The sequence below is a fragment of the Atractosteus spatula genome, chromosome 10 (genome assembly GCF_055471065.1).
Source record: "Atractosteus spatula isolate fAtrSpa1 chromosome 10, fAtrSpa1.hap1, whole genome shotgun sequence".
Taxonomy (NCBI): domain Eukaryota; kingdom Metazoa; phylum Chordata; class Actinopteri; order Semionotiformes; family Lepisosteidae; genus Atractosteus; species Atractosteus spatula.
In genome coordinates, this window is record NC_142715.1 from 25,819,910 (window position 1) to 25,837,989 (window position 18,080).

The 18,080-nt window shown below is 45.6% G+C and overlaps 2 non-coding genes across 2 annotated transcripts; both read left to right on the forward strand.

Annotated features, from left to right (window-relative positions):
- The first annotated feature begins 4,081 nt into the window (after window positions 1-4,081).
- Window positions 4,082-4,153, forward strand: trnap-agg (transfer RNA proline (anticodon AGG)). The gene has a single exon. It is a non-coding gene; the product is annotated as a tRNA-Pro (tRNA).
- A 1,981-nt stretch (window positions 4,154-6,134) lies between these two features.
- trnap-agg (transfer RNA proline (anticodon AGG)) lies at window positions 6,135-6,206 on the forward strand. The gene has a single exon. It is a non-coding gene; the product is annotated as a tRNA-Pro (tRNA).
- Window positions 6,207-18,080: the final 11,874 nt, after the last annotated feature.

The following is an 18,080-nucleotide window of genomic DNA, read 5'->3' on the forward strand; positions in this document are numbered from 1 at the left end:
TATCTGGAGGAACTACGGTAGTTCAGTGGCTTAAAGTTCCGTGGGCATTCGAGACCCACATGGGGTTACCCTGCCCTACCAGTTCCTGATTGGCTGATTGAGGTGGAGGATGAGTAACAATGACCTCTGACCTTAGGGTTGTAAACCTTGGGATGAGACTCTCCCATGGAATCTCCCAGACAGTAAGGCGCCAGAGATGACCATTTATTAGGGTGGCTGGTGAATCTCAGCCTTGGGATCTGTTCCTTATCAGGAAACTTTGTCAGCTAGAAAAACACCTTAAATGTGAACCAGATGGAATGGCCTCTCTGTATCCAGCTGCACTGAGCTGAGGGAGAGAGGGACTGGCAAGGGAGCAGCAAACTTAATTCCTGTATTTTAAATAAACCTTGCCGCTACAGAAGTGTCCTTAGAAGAAAAACATCTTCTATGATAGTGGTACAGTCCATCACGCCCCTCCTATAGCCTTTCAAAGAGAAAAAAAACTGACAACAAAGTATGTTTATGTGTGGTAATCAACCAGGTCTTACAAACATTCTTAAACCCTTCCACCTCCTTTCATTGCAAATGATTTGTACATGTTAGAAGGTTAATTTTGGCTTCTGATATTATGGTGGATTAAGAGTCCTGGAATCTTTGTAGAAGGACAAAGATGAAAGAAAGGGCAGTGTAATCATGGCCAAGAGAAGGCAAATGTTGGACTATCTGCTTGGAGTGAATGGAGCAAAACGTAGGCAATTCCTTGAGCAGAACCTGCTTCATCCTTCAGACTGGGGTTTCTGAAGATCTGTACATTTGAACTTTCAAAGTGACTAAAGTAAAGGAGTTTTCCCTTTTTACCACATAATTCCCACAGATCAACACTAAGAGAGAGCCTAATTCCAGCCAGGATTCAATCACTGTCTCTCAGGCATCCCAGCAGTGGATTTCATGACTTCAGAAAGCCATCTTCACCAGTGGAGAACTCAATGCTCTGAGGTTTACTGGGTAGTGTTAGATGTTGATAAATAATGTCCTATGGAATTCTACTATTGATAACTTCAACTATGGAACTGCGATGTGTCCTGAAAAAAATCTTCTATGATAGTGGTACAGTCCAGCACAGCCTTTAAAAGAGAAAAAAAAACTGACAACAACAAAGTAAGTCTGGTGTAATCAACTAGGTCTTGCAAACATACTTAACCTCTTCCAGCTACCAACATTACAAATGCTGTTTACACATTAGATGGTTATTTTTGGCTTCTGATATTATGGTGAATAAAGAGCCCTGGAATCTTTGTAGAAGGACAAAAGACAGAAAGAAAGGGTAGTGTAACCATGGCCAAGAGAAGGGAAATGTTGGAGAGATCTTTTTTCATTCACTTTTTATCAGTTTTTCCAGCACAACAAAGATTAACATATATGAGCAGGTGTCAAATCCAATCTGCCTTCTTTACAAGCATACAGGAATGTCAGTGAATTAAATATTGACATATGAAAATACACAAAAATATGCAATCACACATATGCAGTTTGAGCAAACATAAGACAATAACCAAGTACCACAAACTACCAGGCATCTAGTATCATTAGCAGTTCAAGTGGGGAGCTGCGTCAGCATGTGTAGGCAGCAAAGGAACAAGTAATAGGTCTATTCCATGCTTAAAAGAGAAGAAAGAAAACACAACATTTCAGCCGTGGAGCCTTCTTCAGGTGTGAGGGCTTCACGGCTGAAACGTTGTGTTTTCTTTCTTCTCTTTTCATCTAGTGTCATTAGCCTTTTAACAGTTCCTGTCAAAATAAAATAGAAATAGATAACATTCTAGAGAGAGTTTGAAATACCAAGGTACAATTTAAACCATATTTCTTCCACTACAACCACAATATTTTGGAAAGATCGCTGAGCCTAACTGTTCTGGCATGTCTGTTAGCCTCCATCCTGCTTCAGCAATGAATGCAGCGGGGCACATTCTGAGGGAGATGCGGTCAATCAGGTTGCAGGAAAACCACGCTATGCTTTTTTTTGAGATCCTGAAAAGGACAGAGGGGCCATGTATATGTGTGCAGCTGGATATGTATTTGCAGGTGGCGTAGAAAATTCTGCTGAATCCCCACTGCCTGGTGTGGATGGTAGCTGTGCATGTTGCAGCAGAATTGTGCATGTGAGATCAAGAGGGCATGTCATGTGTTTCAGCACTTCACTCCCTTCCGGTAGCTCGTGATTCCCTGAGTCCAAAAAATTTGTAAGTTCTTTAGATGACCTGTGGACCGATCTTTCACGCTGAAGAATTCCTTAAGAAGAATAGATCTCGGCCAACCGTCCCAATGCCTCCGTCTCAAAACAGCAACCTCCCACTGCCTTTAGTCTGCAAGTCTTAGTCTTCGTTACCTATTGTACGAGTTGAACTTTTGTGCTCATCAATTCAACGCTCTTTCCACGCCTTGCGCTCTCTGTGCCTCACATATTTGTGGAGCTGTCTGCTCTTCTTTCTGTTGAAGTACTCAAGTTATGGTGCGTCCTGCAGACTATGATGTGCTCACTGACAGCTTTCAAGATTTGAAGGAAAACTACGAGCTTGATGGCTCAAGTCGAACGAATGTGAATGTTAAGCAATCGATGATCAAAAGCACGTCTCCTAACAATTCGTGAGAGTATTATCAGCACTGTTTTCACTCGGATATACTTTTCACTTGCTAAGCTGACAAATTGGACGAGAAAATGCCGGAGACGCACTCAGTGCAGACTGAGGTTGGGAAGGAGGCGTGGCCCTTCAACGCTTGACAACTGAAGGACATTCTCTCCGCAACAGAGGAGCACCTGTCAGAAGTCGCAGAGGCTAAAGGAGAGCACCTGGCTCCCGGAGCTCCAAACTCAGACCTGGAGGATACGAGCTGAACTTTTGTGCTCATCAATTCAACGCTCTTTCCATCAACTCATCTTGTCTTTTGACGCTTCGTGTTTTGCGCTCCTTTGACTATCAGCATATCGGGTGACTGCAAACACTGAAGTTCTTGCTCACGGAGTGTGGAACATTGTTTTCAAGTGATCGCTGTTCTGTCATGTTGACGCAGAGTGAATCTTTCTTTGGCAACATGGGCAGGCTGACAGCAGTGCGAGCGAAAGTAATGGCAAATTTCTTGACTTATTTCTGAATGTGAATGTTCTTTAGAAAAGGGATGCGGTGTTGCTTCTCGCCCGTGTAAAGGTCACGCATTCCAGACGTGGTTATGAGCGAACAGTTGCTGCAAGTGTTTGAAAAGAGCAAGAGAGGAAGCAGCCCTGCCCCGTGTGAGGATCAAACTAAGGCCCTTCAGGTGGCAAGACTGACGCACTACCAATTATGCCAACAAGCTCAGCTGCAGTACACACACCGGAAAGTTTGCCTCACATGGATTTCAGTCGCCCGTTCCCTAATCTTTAGACGCCCTCTGCTGAATGTTGCATTTGCCTTTTGATCTCACCGATACATTTTTGGTCTGTTTCTGTTGCGAGTCCGTCTTTCAGATCTCACCTAGCACAAGTCTCTCTGGCTGAAGTGGCCACTCTGCTTCAGCATCGTGCCCTCACTCAGCCATTAAAAACGTCACTCGGACTTCTGACATGAAATGAAACTACAATGTCCACTGAAGTATTAGCGCGCACTGTATCGTAGTGCGTAGGCTGCGTATTCGACACGTATAAAAATCCAAAATATGAAAACCAGTCCCGATTTTTTCAGTGCACACAATACAGTTCCAGGGTCATTTGGCGTACCACCTGGCAGCACGCCACGTACCACTGCTGGTACGTGTACCACAGTTTGAGAACCACTGCTCTAAGCACACACCTGGAGGATGCGGGAATCAATCCCGCTACCTCTCGCGTGCAAAGCAAGCGCTGTACCATACAAGCTAAGCCCCCTCGCTGGGGCTTATGCCTCGGCGTCACCTAGTGCCGCTTGTTCCCCTCTTACCGGGCGCAGTTCACTGCCCATCGTCTGCAAGGCAGTCTTGTAATTGCGGCTTTCTTGACTTATTGATGAAGGTCTAACTGGACGAGCGAATGTCGCCTCTCCTCCCGTCCTCAAGCTCGCTGACAAAATGAAATGGAAAGTGCTGCTGCGGCTCGTTGGTCTAGTGGTATGATTCTCGCTTAGGGTGTGAGAGGTCCTGGGTTCAACTCCCGGATGAGCCCTTGTGTGCTCTCTTCCTCCTCGTCCACAAGACTGGGAACTGATATCCACATCACTTCCCAGCGTCTGCTTATGGCAAACGATGGAATGTGACTACTGACTGAAAGAGCCTGGTGAATACTCATCACGTGGCACAATGAGAGCGTGCAGTCAGCTGTCCATGGCGGCAACCTCATTGCTCGTTCAAAAGAACACGTATTGAAAACTCATCACCACTATGTTGTAGATGAGCACCGCGATTGCTTGTTGTCATGCGTCCTTACTTGGGAAATGCAGAAGCAAAAACTGCCCTCTCTCAGCCACCGAAACGTGTGCGGCTCGCCTTGCGCTCTCTGCGCCTCGCATATTTGTGGAGCTGTCTGCTCTTCTTTCTGTTGAAGTACTCAAGTTATGGTGCGTCCTGCAGACTATGATGTGCTCACTGACAGCTTTCAAGATTTGAAGGAAAACTACGAGCTTGATGGCTCAAGTCGAACGAATGTGAATGTTAAGCAATCGATGATCAAAAGCACGTCTCCTAACAATTCGTGAGAGTATTATCAGCACTGTTTTCACTCGGATATACTTTTCACTTGCTAAGCTGACAAATTGGACGAGAAAATGCCGGAGACGCACTCAGTGCAGACTGAGGTTGGGAAGGAGGCGTGGCCCTTCAACGCTTGACAACTGAAGGACATTCTCTCCGCAACAGAGGAGCACCTGTCAGAAGTCGCAGAGGCTAAAGGAGAGCACCTGGCTCCCGGAGCTCCAAACTCAGACCTGGAGGATACGAGCTGAACTTTTGTGCTCATCAATTCAACGCTCTTTCCATCAACTCATCTTGTCTTTTGACGCTTCGTGTTTTGCGCTCCTTTGACTATCAGCATATCGGGTGACTGCAAACACTGAAGTTCTTGCTCACGGAGTGTGGAACATTGTTTTCAAGTGATCGCTGTTCTGTCATGTTGACGCAGAGTGAATCTTTCTTTGGCAACATGGGCAGGCTGACAGCAGTGCGAGCGAAAGTAATGGCAAATTTCTTGACTTATTTCTGAATGTGAATGTTCTTTAGAAAAGGGATGCGGTGTTGCTTCTCGCCCGTGTAAAGGTCACGCATTCCAGACGTGGTTATGAGCGAACAGTTGCTGCAAGTGTTTGAAAAGAGCAAGAGAGGAAGCAGCCCTGCCCCGTGTGAGGATCAAACTAAGGCCCTTCAGGTGGCAAGACTGACGCACTACCAATTATGCCAACAAGCTCAGCTGCAGTACACACACCGGAAAGTTTGCCTCACATGGATTTCAGTCGCCCGTTCCCTAATCTTTAGACGCCCTCTGCTGAATGTTGCATTTGCCTTTTGATCTCACCGATACATTTTTGGTCTGTTTCTGTTGCGAGTCCGTCTTTCAGATCTCACCTAGCACAAGTCTCTCTGGCTGAAGTGGCCACTCTGCTTCAGCATCGTGCCCTCACTCAGCCATTAAAAACGTCACTCGGACTTCTGACATGAAATGAAACTACAATGTCCACTGAAGTATTAGCGCGCACTGTATCGTAGTGCGTAGGCTGCGTATTCGACACGTATAAAAATCCAAAATATGAAAACCAGTCCCGATTTTTTCAGTGCACACAATACAGTTCCAGGGTCATTTGGCGTACCACCTGGCAGCACGCCACGTACCACTGCTGGTACGTGTACCACAGTTTGAGAACCACTGCTCTAAGCACACACCTGGAGGATGCGGGAATCAATCCCGCTACCTCTCGCGTGCAAAGCAAGCGCTGTACCATACAAGCTAAGCCCCCTCGCTGGGGCTTATGCCTCGGCGTCACCTAGTGCCGCTTGTTCCCCTCTTACCGGGCGCAGTTCACTGCCCATCGTCTGCAAGGCAGTCTTGTAATTGCGGCTTTCTTGACTTATTGATGAAGGTCTAACTGGACGAGCGAATGTCGCCTCTCCTCCCGTCCTCAAGCTCGCTGACAGAATGAAATGGAAAGTGCTGCTGCGGCTCGTTGGTCTAGTGGTATGATTCTCGCTTAGGGTGTGAGAGGTCCTGGGTTCAACTCCCGGATGAGCCCTTGTGTGCTCTCTTCCTCCTCGTCCACAAGACTGGGAACTGATATCCACATCACTTCCCAGCGTCTGCTTATGGCAAACGATGGAATGTGACTACTGACTGAAAGAGCCTGGTGAATACTCATCACGTGGCACAATGAGAGCGTGCAGTCAGCTGTCCATGGCGGCAACCTCATTGCTCGTTCAAAAGAACACGTATTGAAAACTCATCACCACTATGTTGTAGATGAGCACCGCGATTGCTTGTTGTCATGCGTCCTTACTTGGGAAATGCAGAAGCAAAAACTGCCCTCTCTCAGCCACCGAAACGTGTGCGGCTCGCCTTGCGCTCTCTGCGCCTCGCATATTTGTGGAGCTGTCTGCTCTTCTTTCTGTTGAAGTACTCAAGTTACGGGGTGTCCTGCAGCCTATGATGTTCTCACTGAGAGCTTTCAAGATTTGAAGGAAAACTACGAGCTTGATGGCTCAAGTCGAACGAATGTGATTGATAAGCAATCGATGATCAAAAGCACGTCTTCTAACAATTCGTGAGAGTATTATCAGCACTGTTTTCACTCGGATATACTTTTCACTTGCTAAGCTGACAAATTGGACGAGAAAATGCCGGAGACGCACTCAGTGCAGACTGAGGTTGGGAAGGAGGTGTGGCCCTTCAACGCTTGACAACTGAAGGACGTTCTCTCCGCAACGGAGGAGCACCTGTCAGAAGTCGCAGAGGCTAAAGGAGAGCACCAGGCTCCTGGAGCTCCAAACTCAGACCTAGAGGATACGGGCATCGATCCCACTACCTCTCGCATGCTAAGCGAGCGCTCTACCATTTGAGCTAATCCCCCTCGCTTCATGCTTCTCGGCATCATGTCTTACCGCCTCTGCCCCTCTTACCGGGCACCGCCCACTGCCCTTGGTCTGCAAGGCAGTCCTTTCAAGTGCGATGATGACGCTGGGACCTTCGTTGCCTATTGTACGAGCTGAACTTTTGTGCTCTTTCCATCAACTCATCTTGTCATCTTACAGTCTGGGTAATTGGAGACTGCACTGTTCTGCTTCCTAAGGTCATATACGGGTTTTTCGCATGAAGCCGTATTGAACAGTATTTCTCGCATTGTGAACATGTGCACACAGCGGTCCTCCGGGATCCAGTTAGTGCGTAATTACGTATCGATGAAAAACCGGAGGTTTAAAAAACGAAATTAGCTCACTGAAAGTTTGATGTAGAGACTGTGGAAATTTCCACAAGTTGTGGTCTTTAAAATGCATTTGGTTTGAAGACGTTCTGTGCTTCCATTGTGAAGATATGGACAAAACAATATTCGAGCGTGGTAAAAAAAAAAAGGCTGAGAAAGCATTCACAATGCATTTTATACACAAAGCAAGTGTTTTTGTAACTCTAAGAGATTTCGCGAAAGCACTGCAGGCGTGCCAAAATCGTTTTCGAACTTCAAGCTAACTTTACCCCGGTCTTAGAGAAAGGACTGCCTTTCACTTCTCTGTGTTTTCTTTCACAGCGCTGTGCACCTTTTCATTGCTCTCGCTTTCAGAGCCTCTGCACAGCACACAACTCGACATCAGGAAGCACATTGAAGTGAAAGCAGAAAGCACTGCAACATGCACTGTGCAGATCCCGCCACACTAAGAGGTGAGTGGGTCTGTTCGATCACAGCGCTAGGCGAATCCCCAAACAGTGTGCGTGGCAACAAAAAAAGCTGCTCTGTTTCGAACTGGGGACATTCCACGTGTGAGGCTAACGTGATAACCACTACACTATGGAAACGGTGGGAAATTGTGCCCAGTGGCCCAGTGCTGAGCTTCGCCAATGCTATTCAGGGCCCAATGATATTCGATGTGAATTGAATGCTATTCAACTCGCCAATGCTATTCAGGGGTGGAAAAGGGTGGAGCTGTGTGTGTCTTTTGTTCAAAGACACCCCCATCTCAAAGCCGGAAGTACAGGCCTTCCTCCCGCAGGTCCACAAAGATGTTATTTTTTAAGAAGATCCTGCGAAAGTCGGCCATCCGCCTTTCAGCCCTGCAGTAGGCCAGGCTGAGAGAGAAGCAATCCTTCACCCTGGCAATGTACAGCCTGACAAGGTCTGGCTTCAGGCCATTGTACATCATGAGGTTCCTCCTCTCCCAGACAGCTGTCCTCGTTAGGCTGAGGAGGAGGTTCACTAAAATGGCGTTAACCCTCCCCCTCAGACCTGCGGTACCCAAAGAGGAACAGCTCTTTCCAGGGCACCCCGTCAAGAACAGCTCCTCGAACAGAGCGAAACAGGCCATCCAGCAGATCCGTCAAGTACGCCCTGGCTCGAGCTGGGGGAAGATCTTACCCCAGAACACCTCTGAGACCGGCACTCTGAAGCATTTCGCCACCATCAGCCTGTAGAACATGCTGGTGGTGCGCCCCAGGAGGTCCACCCCACGGTCCCCCCACTTCACCCTCAGCTCAGGCCAGGCCGGGTCTGCTGCCCCGTCTTGTAGATGGAGCTTCTCCAGCCAACTGTCCGGGAGACCGAGTTTGAGCTGCTCGTAATCCTGATGGATCTTACTGACAGGCAGCTCATCGTCGACCTCTCGCACAGCGTCGACAATAGCCTGGGTGGTGAAGTGGAAATCTAATAAGTAAATTGATTCTTAAAATGTAGAGAGCTTTGCAAAAAATATATTGGTGCTTTTAGATAATATATTTCAAGGATGTAATTGCTGTGCTACAGTACGTGCAGAATTTTAGAAAACAGTGCGTCAACAAAGTACACTGTTTAGGTTACTTTAGAAGACAATGTACCAAAACAATATATGCTGTCTGGGTCGTTAGAATTAACCGAAAGTAACTGATTAGCTTTGAATAACAAATCTAGTGCTTCTTCTCTCGCTCTATGATGTAATCTGTTTTGTCTTAGGGAAAGGGGAAGTTTTAGAAGGGACAAAGCGCTGAGCTTTTTTACAGCGCAACGTCTTATAAAAACCCTGTACTGCTTGTAACAAATTGAGTCTCTGATTGCACTTTGCGAAGTGGCAGCAGGGCTCCCAATATTGCAATACTGAAATGAAGACCTTACTCAGGTGAGAACTCTCTCTTGTGGCTTCCTTGATAGTTATATTTCCATGACAATTTGGGGGCTCGTCCGGGATCACAAACCTGAACGCGAACGGCTGCTGAAACTCCATCCGGACCCAGACAATTTTAGCAAAATTGGACGAACCTCGGAGGATAAACTGTTTATCCTTCCAGAGACGCGTCTGGAGAATTGGCAGCTGTCTGACGTCAGTAAGTGATCCTTTAAAATGAATAGTTTGAGAAGCGAGCCACAGGGGTGTTCTCACGCGGGTTTGATGAGTCTGGGACTCATATAAAGAACTTATCTTAACACAGACGTGTGGTTTTTGCTCTGTGGAGTAGTTAATGTGATAAGGTTCTAAGTAAGGCACCAATCGGTAAAATTGGGAAATTAAAATTCAAAGACGAAAATGGGACCGAGCAGTCCAGCAAAAGTACATGTACGACAAATTCAGAGAAAAAATTATAGCCTGGGTTAGAGTAGAAACATTTTTTATGTTCATGAACTGTAAAGCTAGGGTAATAGGTGTAAGGGAACTTGCACATAATTTATATATGATAATTAGGGGCCCATAACTATGAAGGATCTTTGTAAGTGAATCAGAATGAACAGAGGAAAGTTGAATTAGAAAAAAGAAGTTTCCTGAAGAAGGGGAAACTTAGAAGAGAAAGAGAAGAAAGGAAAGAAATTGAATTGGAAAACTTATGTAATGGAAAGAGGAATCACAGAAATAATGGGAAGCTTCAAAAAAGACTAGTCTTGAAACTAAAGAACAGCAAGCTGCAGCTAAAGTCATGGCCATGCGTACTAAAAAGAAAAAGTCTCCACTGAAATTAGAAAGCGGTCCGGAGCCAAAGCCTTTTCACTTGTTCGTGAAATGCCAATGTGCACTTTTCCAGGTCCAGAAGGAACTCCAGCATATGTACATTGACATTGGTCTCCTAGTGAATTATTTGCATTAGTTAAGTATTTTCCTAAATTGCCTGATGATCGTAAAGAATTTAGAAGAAAGGCAAGCCTTGTTCTTGATTGTCTTAAGCCTAATTACAGTGACATAACCTTGTTGCTAGATCATATTGTTCCTAAAGGTTTACAACGTCCTCTAAAAAGGAGGAGGCAGATTGGCGGATACGTGACCCAAATGATGAAGAAGTATCCATCTAAATTAAACCACACGGACATGGAGAGGAAAAGTTAGGCGGCCGCTTCTAAAAAGAGGTAAGGACTCCTCTTTTCTAAAAAGTTCCTTGTCCTCTCCATGTTGCTGTGGTGGGTTCAGGGTTTTCCTGAAGCTGAAGCGAGTACAACAGAAAAATGAGTTAATGGTGTATGTGTTTTTAGATGCCTGTTTTGTGAAGGTGGGGTAGAAAAAGAGGGATTGCTGAAGGAATAGCGTCTCGCCCTGCCCGTGCGAAAAAATCCAGGTGTTGCATTCTGGTACACGACTGCAGTACGGCTGAAGGTAGTAACTAGAACTGTACTCGCAGAAGAGCCGAAAATGGTAACTCGATTCAACTGTGTGTTTAAAGCCAGGATTTGGAACCTGGTCCGTGTTCCCGAATTGTGATAGTTCGTCAGTTTGTCTCGACTGGGGGATTCCGTGGGGTGCATGGGAGACGTGAAAATGGTTTGGTGTGAAGAAAAAAAAAAGTTTGATTAATCCAAAGTGAAACTTAAAAGAAATATTGACTGTCAGACGGAATTTAGGCTGAACAGGAATGTAGAAAAGTGTATGAACATTTGGATAAAAATAAACAATAGTTAGAGGAATATTTGAGAATTCAACAGAATATCATAGATGAGACGCAAAAATCCCTGATGGAAAAGCTAAAAGCAATGGCTGAACGAAACGAAGTTGTATATGTAGAAAAAGAAAAAGCAAAAGAAGAAATAGAACGCCTTGAGAGAGAATCTGGGAGAAGGGTGGGAATTAGTGTGGAGATTTTTGAAAGAGCATTACCCACCGAAAACTGATTAGAGAAAAGTAACAGCATGTCAGCAGAAGGAAGTGAGGATGTTTCAGATTTTACAGAAAGGTTTATAGCTTTATGGATAGTATACTCGGGGTTAGCCAATGAAAAGGAAGTGAATGAAGATACTTCCACAGTAATAAAACAAATTTACTTGAGTGGGTTAAAACCTGATGTTGCCAAGAATGTACAACTATGCTTTCCTGATATTACGGACAGCGGAGACAGATTTGATTTAATAACTCGCGAAGCATGCATGCAGAAGTGCGAGCGCTGCAAATGGGAGGTAAAAAGATTCCCAAGGAGGAGAAAAGGGAGCCGCCAGTTTGTCGAAATTATTGTGCGACTTTAATGTTATACCGAGATATAAAACCCCAAAGACAAAACTACTAATAAGCTGGTGTGCAGTTACTAAAAAAAAGGTGTTTTTTTGGAGAAATTGTAAGAAAGAGGCTTGATTTCACAATTAAAGAACATGTCAGAAGCTGAAACGAGAGCCGTGTGTGAACTAACAGTTTTAATCTAGTAAACCCCTCTGTAGCCTTCCTAAATTTATCTCAGGATTTAAATAAAAGTGAAATAATCTTACAGTGTGCAGTAACTGGGGGACACAGGAGCACAGCTGTCCTGTTTTTAGACTAAAACAGCATAAAGATGTGATATAATGTTTTCTAACGGGTAACAGGAGGCTACAGGAGAAGGGGTGCAAGGGTTGTGTTTAAAGCAAATATAAGCTGTCACAGTCTGCTTGGGAAAAGATGTACAGTTTCAACTACTGATGTGGGTGGGGGACACCCCAGACCTATTTTAGGCCCAGACTGCAGCATTTTATAAGGAATTACTGCATGAAATAGCATTTATGTAAACTAACTCAATAGAGTTATGTGATATTGTGATTGTTTTACCTAATGAGGGAATCCATAAGGCCAGGCTACTCCAAGTATTGGATCTTGAGAGGAAAAAAAGGAGTATAAAACCAACTACATGATAAAGCCAGGATGAATGCCTTGTCAGAACGAGCTTGTCTAGTGACATATTGGTTTAAGGGGGGTAGTGCAGTCTAAAGACAAAATTGCCTTGACCCCTGCAGCAGAAACCGTTTTTGATGTTTTGAAACAAGCTTTCTTGCAGACACTGGCCCTGGACTGGATTCCCTCAGACGGATCATCTGTATGTAATCTGTATGTAAGTGAAAGAAATGGGTTGTGAGCCGTTGTGCTGGTGCAGGAGCATGGAGATAGGCATCGTCTGGTGGGTTATTATTATTCAGGACCCCTTGATGCGGTGGCCAAGGGGCCGTGTTTATATGTTGTGCAGGCTACCTGCCTGGCTGTATAAACTGTGAATAATCTGGTGTAGAACTAGCAGACCGAATGAAAAGATTTAATTGAAACTTGTAAATATGCTAAATGGAAAATTGTAGCAATTTATATAGACTGTATATATACATTTGGTGTATGCCACAATTTTGGATGGCAGTGAAGGAATAGGGATTTCCCCAACATTGCAGGGACTCCAGTTAAGAATGCTGGGTTTGTCTCTGAACTGTTAGAAGCTTTGCAGCTGCTGACTGAAGTAGCTGTGGTAAAGTGTAAATCACATAATAAAGAAATGTTTCCAGTAACTCGAGGGAACAACTTTGCAGATGTAGCTGTCAGGTGAGCAGTACTTGTAGAACAGGAGTCTGAGACCCCTGTGAAACCTCTGTTGGTGAAAAGGGGACAGCTACAGGATATTCAGGCTGAGGCCTCTAAAGCAGAGAAAAGGACATGGTTAGAAAAGAGTGTGGTGCTGCCAGCACACTGGACGCTCTGCATGCCCTCACAGCCTAATGCCCTTTGTAGCTCGACAAATGCACTCTGTCGGACACCTGTGTGTGAGTCAAATGGTGTGCCGGTTACCCAAACCTGGGTGGAGACCGTGTTTGAAGCAGTAGCCACTTATGTGGTATCTCAATGTGATGCTTATCAAAGGAACTCAACTACAGTTCAGGTGCAGGTGCTACAGCTCAAAAGGCCTGCTCCTGAGAAACCTTTCATGCAGTAGCAAATGTTTACAATTTACAATTGTAAAGGGAAACCTTGGCTCTTATAATCTGTTTTCCCAGTGGGTTGCTGTCACTGCCTCTGTGTCTACCAAACACTTGATGATGGAGATAAGCCCTCGGTGGGCACTGCCCTACCGCTTGTATCATGATCAAGGGACAGGCTGTGGCTGCATTATTCGGGGTGAGATGGACTGAGATCACCCTCAGTCTGCTGGAACAGTGGAATGAAGGAACAGAAGTCTAAAAGATCGACTAGACATCAGACTGAAGGAACGCCATGGGATGCGGGCTGGATCAAACAGAACTGTGTAATAGAGCCTGTTTGATATCATCACAAGCCAATCAACTAAACTTCCTGGAGGGATAAATTTGGCTAATGGATTGTTGAATTTGATAATTCTCTATTGTAGTATTGTAGGTTGTTAATTGAAGTGGTGCACGGGGCTGGTGAACAGGTGCTGGACGCTTGGAGACCTCCAGTAGAGGGAAGACACGACCTGACACATGGCGAGTGAGTGTGGGTGAGGAAGATATACCCTGCCAGATGTTGCAACCCTGCTGGGAAGGACCATATCAAGTGCAATTGACTACCGACTCTGCCATCTGAGTGACAGGATGAGATCGCTGGATCTACGCATTGCGCTGACACCGAACCACTGCACCAGAGACTGAGTGAACATTAATTATTATATTGTCACTGTTTCTGTGTTTGTTGAGCTTCCTGAGGGGGGGCGACAGTGTACCTGTTAAGTGTAAGGAGTTTTACTTTGATAAATGTGGATATGGAATCAATACTTTATCAGTCAGCCACAAATAATAATCAGAGCTCATGTTGGGATTGTATTGCTATAAAAGATGCTCATGGGAATAATCCCCTTTGATAGAGGTGATTATTTAGGTTTATTGGCATGGGTAAATAGCCCTGCTTTTAGTCTGAGTGTAACTCAGATGTATTAGAATGGAAATAACTGTATGCTCCTCGCTATAATCACAGTTTTAGGCCATTCTCTATTAGGGTGATAGACAGCTGTTTAGGTGAGCAAAGACTAAACAGTACTTGTATTCTAGACAATTATTAGCAAATGAATGACTTAGCAAAGCACATCTATGATGAAGAAAAATATATATCATAATTATAATACAGATAATTGGGGCATTGGTGCATGGCTACAGTCTGTGCTAGGAACCTGGAGAGGGTCTCTGGTTCAATACATATTTGTGTGTCTGGTATTATTCGTTATGATCATACTGTTAATATCCTGCTTGAAAAACATGTGGACTAAAGCTGCTGCTTCTGTGCTAATTGTACGCCCTGAAGGGATCATGAAGGTCAAAAAATGATTTCATGGGAAAGGTTCTCTTATCTAGTGGCAGAACCTGATGGGTAGAACAATATAGTTTTAAGGGGGGTTACCCTTGGGAGTGATTCCCCTAGATGCTAATTATTATTATGGTTTGTTTGTTCATAATAAGATGTTTTGCAGGAACGGACCAAAGAGAAATTTTACAACTTCAGCTAGAATTGTTCTGCAAATCGGCACAGCTGAGGCAGTGGAACAATGTGTAGATTTTTCCCAGAGTTATTACCCAGCTGTTGACCAATCTTGTAAAAAAAACCCTAAGAACAATGCTGGGCTCCAGCCCACAGGGATTTACCTGTGCTGTAAGAACTAATGCGTGAATAAGGAGACTGGATTCTGGTGAAAGACAGGAAAAAGAGGTGGTGTTCGCTCAGGTGGAGGGGGCCGTGCCAGGTGCCCTGAATTCATGCTTCCCACTGTAAAAAGGTCACAAACGAACTGAGCAAAGAGCAGGAGTGATGTCTCCACAAGGACAGATGGGGATCACCTGCTTGGGACTGATGTGCACAGCCTTTTTCCTTTTTATGTGGAAGCCTGTCACCACCCAGAAAGAGGAAGAATCTAAACGCGAAGCCTCTTTGTATACAAACTGGCTGAATGAAACTGATAATGAGGGGGATATGAGTAATTTGTGGTACAAATTTATAAATCATACTGTAAAGTTAAAGAAATTTAATGCATCTTGTTATGTATGTGCTTTAATGCCTCATTCTACAGCCTCACCCATTTCTCTCCTGGTTAGAATCACTGTTTGGGCTAGGGGGAATGTTTTTCTTTAAGTTACTAACACCGATTATAGTAGCTGTGATACTTGTCTTTCTGTTTTTGTGTTGCTGTACAAAATATATTATTCCAATGCTTTGAAATATGGTAATGAATATGTTTGCGCATCAGTATGTTCTGGTAAGAACGCAAGAATCCGAAGTATGGGAGCCTCCTGGGAGTCCATATGAAGAATCTAACTTTTAATCATTTTCAAGAATAAAAAGGAGGGAATTGAAGTGGAAATCTAATAAGTAAATTGATTCATAAAATGTAGAGAGCTTTGCAAAAAATATATTGGTGCTTTTAGATAATATATTTCAAGGATGTAATTGCTGTGCTACAGTACATGCAGAATTTTAGAAAACAGTGCGTCAACAAAGTACACTGTTTAGGTTACTTTAGAAGACAATGTACCAAAACAATATATGCTGTCTGGGTCGTTAGAATTAACCGAAAGTAACTGATTAGCTTTGAATAACAAATCTAGTGCTTCTTCTCTCGCTCTATGATGTAATCTGTTTTGTCTTAGGGAAAGGGGAAGTTTTAGAAGGGACAAAGCGCTGAGCTTTTTTACAGCGCAACGTCTTATAAAAACCCTGTACTGCTTGTAACAAATTGAGTCTCTGATTGCACTTTGCGAAGTGGCAGCAGGGCTCCCAATATTGCAATACTGAAATAAAGACCTTACTCAGGTGAGAACTCTCTCTTGTGGCTTCCTTGATAGTTATATTTCCATGACAGTGGGCAGAAATCCGTCCTTTACTTCATAAAGAAGATCCTTGACCTTGGATATGCCAGCCTTGTAGAGCTGCCTGTTCCATCGAGACACCAGCAGGGGGTTGAGGAACAGAGGCTGTTCCAGAAGCTGGGCCCGGGTCTCCGGCGTGTAGGAGACATGCTGGGACATGAACTACCCCCTCGCCAGCAGGACCTCCCTGTAAAAGGAGGGCAGATGTTTTATCAACCCTGGAGTCAGCCTCACCAGGAGGGTCTCCTGCCCCAAGCCCCCGCAAGTCTCGAGGTAGCTTGCCATACCAATCTTCCAAAGGCTGACATTATCCAGGTCGAGGAACTTCTTCACTACTTTCAGCCTAAAGCTTTTCAGCTTCAGGCCTACATCACACAGCTTCAGCCCACCCCTGGAGATTTCCCCAATGAGGGTGTCATGAGTGACCCGCGGAGGCTTCCCCTCCCACACGAATCCCACCACCAGTTGCCTAATCTCGTTCTCTACCCGTTCAGGAAGAGGCATCACAGACAGTGGGTACCACAAGAGGGACAGGCACAGTGTGTTAACGAGCAGGACCCTTCCCTTTAGGGTCAGGGACCTGTGTCTCCACCGATTTAATTGGCCCTCATCTTAATGAGCTTCTCCTTCCACAGGAGAAGCCCAGTGGCCTGCTCATCAGCGCTAATGTAGACGCCAAGGACCTTCAGGTGACCCGTCTCCACCCTGAAAGGGTAGCCGAGGAGCGGGGCAAGGTCTGCCCTCCCCACCGGCATGACCTCAGACTTCTCCAAGTTTACCTTGGTGCCTGAGGCAGCGCAGTAGGCCTGCACCACCTCTAAAATGGCCTAGATCTCCGCCACCTCTGCCAACGTCAGTCTGGTGTCGTCAGCATATTGGTAGATCAATGAGGTGGCGGTGCCTCCAGGCAAGGTCACTGGAAAGAAGCTCGTGAGGGAACCGTTCACCTTGACACAGCTCCCCTTGTACACGAGCCTCACCCAGGAGATGAAGGCCTCACCGAAGCCGAAGCTCTTCAAGACCTCAAACAGGAAGGAATGCTCCACCCTGTCGAAGGCCTTCTCCTGGTCCAGTTTCAGGACGTATCCACCCCTCGGCTGCTCCCGCATAAGGTCCACAACATCTCTGATGGAGCACACCGTGTCCGCGATGTCTCTCCCCTTGACAGGGCAGAACCTTCCCGAGCCTGAGGGAGAGAACACGAGTTAGGATCTTATAGTCCGAGTTCAACAGGCTGATCGGGCGAAAGTTTTTCAAAAGGGAGGGATCCCCCTGCTTTTTGTAGACAAGAGAGATCACCCCCCTTCTCATAGATGGGGTCAGAGCGCCGGTCCTGGCAATCTCCTGGAACACCTCCAGAAGGAGGGGCCCCAGGGACTGCTGAAAGTGTCTGTAGAGCTCGGCGGAGAGCCCGTCCCACCCGGGGCTCTTGTTAGGAGACGAGCCCCGAAGTGCCTCAAGCACTTCCTCCAAGCTCAGCGCACTGTCACAGAGCTCACGATCGCTCTGTGACAGGCGCGTACTCACCCCGGCCAGCATAGCCCGGGTCTGCTGCTCATCCACCGCTTCGGACCAGAACAAGGCGCTATCAAATAAAACACCTCATTCCTAACAGCCTCAGGGGCAGAGAGCTGCACACCGTCCTATCCCACCAGCTCCTTGATGAAGGAGCTGCGCTGCCTCTCCTGCTCCAGGCCGAAGAAGAACCTCGTGCTCTTCTCGCCCTCGGCCAGATACTGCCCAGTGGGCAGTGATTCGTCGAATATACGTATATTCACACAGCTATACGTATATATACGTCGCCGCGACGTATAATCAAAGTCAAATTGCAACCGTAAAATCGACGACATGAATAAATGCATATATAACGTCGAAAATACATCTAATACAGTGCCTGAGGCTTTTTACTGTATGTATCGTGTGTGCCGC